Raw genomic sequence first — 3616 nt, forward strand, 5'->3', positions numbered from 1 at the left:
TTATTAAAATTGTTATAAATTTTTAATTAAATACTTAAAAAAAAAAAAAAATCCTTTTGTTTTTTGTTATCCATGGGTAAAATTGAGGTACATCTGGTACATTCCTATTAATACCCTGTTGAGGACCCAAGTGATATATGTAAATTTGCTGTTATGTGTGAATGCCAAAGACAGCATGTTCAGATTGCCTGTCCCGTAAAATATCAAAATTGATAAATGTGCCTTAGGCCGGGGTGTTTTACAATTGCAATAAATCACAATAGTGAAAATACATGCTGTGGACTTGCTGTGATTTCTGAAAACGTCAATGTTTTGGAAATTGCGCTATCGGGGAAAGGGGCTTTAAGAGGGCCATCCAGAAAACAGACTGGATGGCCCACTAATACGGTGGCCTACCTGGTCACCAGATTTGTCACCACTTGATCATTTATGGATGAAATGGGACATGTTTTTTTTTTATAAAATTATAGTGTCTTATTGATGTGATATGACAGGGTTAATGTCTTACTGATCAGTCTGTATATATTTTATTCATCTACAGGATAGTTTTGTTTACTGATCACTCTCTATTTTTATATGCTATTCTGATACTGATTACTTTGAAAAGAATGTATAGCTACTGATCAATAAGCATAATAATCAATAACAGAATAATATGCAGAAATACAAATTCCTGTACCATAAATGGATATGCTATAAGTTGACCGCTCTAGCCCCTCACCCTCCACCAAACTCTATGGCTATTGTGTTATATTAGCTTCAGCTAGGACTATGGCTGCTTTCACACGGAGTAATGCTCCGCTCATTCTGACACGTAAACATGTGTCAGAGTGAGCACAGTAAAACATAATCCCACTGACTTCGATGGGTTCAGTCTTGGGGTGCCTTCACACAGAGTTTACGCTTCGTGTATTCTGTCTAAGCTCTGTGTATTCTGCCCATTTTACACGTGTAAAATGTAGTTAGCTATTGAGTTCAATGGCTAACTACATTTAACGTGTATTTTTACACGTGTAAAATGGACAGAATACACTGTAAACTCCGTGTGAAGGCACCCTTACATACGCTACCCATTGAACTCAATGGGAGGCTTTTTTTACCTATTGCCTTCAATGTGATACACGCGTATCACATTGAAAGCAATAGGTAAAAAAAGCCTCCCATTGAGTTCAATGGGTAGCGCACGTAAGACTGAACCCTTTGAAGTCAATGGGATTCTGTTTTACTGTGCACACTGACATGTGTTTACATGTCAGAATGAGCGGAGCGTTACTCCGTATGAAAGCAGCCTATGTGAGAAAGAAAGGTGTGCCCAGCACCTCTTTAAAGAGACGTTTTCATGTCCTCGGGCACATGCGGTTTTACTGTAGATACTGCTAGAAAGCAGACAGTGTGCTGAATTCAGCGCACTGTCTGCTTTCTAGTGGTATATAAAACTGTGTGTGCCCAAGAACATGAAAGGTCCTCTTTAAGTCATCGAGTGTTGTCGCTTCCTAATTACTGAAGTAGTTTTTTTTTCAGGACCAAATTTCGCCACCCCCTATTCCCGTGTGAACTAGCCCTAAGAGGTTTGCAACACCTTCAGGACTAGAACAGGGCAGTAATGTGCGTGCCACATAGTAACATTCCAGTGACTGGATAGAGATGGCTGTAATTTGTGCACTTGCTTTCTGCTGACAAATCCTGTAAGGTGAGGCAATGAATATGAATCAAATTCTTCCAACTTTAAAGGCAGTGAATGCCGTAGTGACATTCTTAGGAAATTGCTAGTTGTGCAGTTTCCTGGTATAGCTGTAGCTTCATTTTAAAGCTGTAGTGCTATAGTATGTGAAAGTCCATGAGACCTGGTTAATACAGTTCAATCTGCTCCACTGCCATGGCTCCAGAGTCTTAATTTACTACTGTAATACTGCAGATGTTCACATACTTTACAGGGAGATTATAAATCTATATTTTAATAAAGATCACTCTAGTCCGCCTTGCTGGGACATTGAAGCAACACAGGCCCACGGTTTATGGATTAATAATCTTTTGGACTTATCAGCTTTATGCCTTTCCTTGCTTTTAGTATAGTATAAAAGTAATTTTCTTTGCGGCACAGGCAAGGGATAGAATCCATTAGAAAGTGCAGCAGTCGGAATATCTGTATCCATGTACTAATTCACAGGAGGACATCATATGTTTGTAGAAACTTAAATGGGAGGGAAAGGACCTGTTTCTCACGGCATCTGTAAGTAATTGTTTGCAGCTGCTCAATGTGAGATCCAGCACTTCTCCCAAGAGAATAGCTCGAGAAACTGTTATGGTAACTGGATTTCATCACAGACGGTATCCCTCTAGTGCTATACCACTAGCTGGACCTTTAAGTGGACTGAGGCAAATTTCTTTCTTATATAAGAAATGTTTTTTTTTTCGTCTGTTACAAGACGCTTCTGACTTCCTTACACACCGGTAACTAAAATCTCTTTTCAATTTCACGCAGCAGGCCAAATTTCTTGCAACAATTATCTGGAGTACAAACCATAAAAAAGTTGCAATATGTTTGGTAAAAATGGATTTGGTTTTTATTTTAATTTATTTATTCATTTATTTTAATTTTGAGGGAGTTCAAATTCTGCTGTAAGTATCCAGTTGGCCCCTAGATGTCAGGTCAGCAAAAATTTAGACAGAGGGGCACATTTGTTAAGCTACTTGTGCTTTTTTGTGGCGTAATTGCGCCTTTTCGAGGTCTTTTTCTGTGCTACCCTTAATTTACGAAACATTTGCACCTTTTCTTGTCGCTGTAATGCTGCTCTTGCCACTTTTACTTTTTGGTGAGAAAAAAAAAAAACTAAAAAAGATCCTTTCCACACTATTTATGACATTTGCCATTTTTTATTTATTTATTTTTTATAATAATAAAAAATAAAAAGGCAAATGTATTCCAATTCATGGGCAGAGACTGTCAGGTTAGAATGCATTAGAAAGGGCCAATTTGCGCCTTTTTGATCAGAAAGGGGCATCTAAACTAAATAACGTGTGCAACAATTAACAAGGAGGTGCGCCGGCATCATAAATAAGCACCACAGTAAGGGTGCATTCACACTGAGTATACGCTCAGCTCATTCTGAACGTAAGGAGGCTTTTTTCCCCCTATTGCTTTCAATGTGATACGCGTGTATTACATTGAAAGCAATAGGGAAAAAAGCAGCCCATTCATTTCAATGAGGAGCGCATGTATGCCGGCTTCCATAGAAAGCAACGGGATCTGCTTTGTATGCGCTCATTCTGAACAGAATGAGCTGAGCGTATATTCTGTGTGAATGCACTAAAACTAGTCTAAAAAAAAAAAAAAAGCACACCTGCGAAAAGGGCAAAAAAAAAGGGGCAGATGATAACAATCTCCCAGTGTCTCTCAATTTCAATCTTCTGTGAATCACTGATACAGTTAGTACAGTGTCTAAATATGCACCAATAAACTGGCCGAATACATCAGATAAAAATCAACCAGCGTGCAGCAGAACTGCCCTGCATTGCCCACTGACCAGAAGGATAGGAAATAAAATCTCTATTTGAGATCAAAAGAAATTAATGGAATTTGTGAACTTTCACATTTCTCAATGTTTTCATATTGGCA

This window comes from Leptodactylus fuscus, chromosome 5 (assembly GCF_031893055.1).
Source record: "Leptodactylus fuscus isolate aLepFus1 chromosome 5, aLepFus1.hap2, whole genome shotgun sequence".
Taxonomy (NCBI): Eukaryota; Metazoa; Chordata; class Amphibia; order Anura; family Leptodactylidae; genus Leptodactylus; species Leptodactylus fuscus.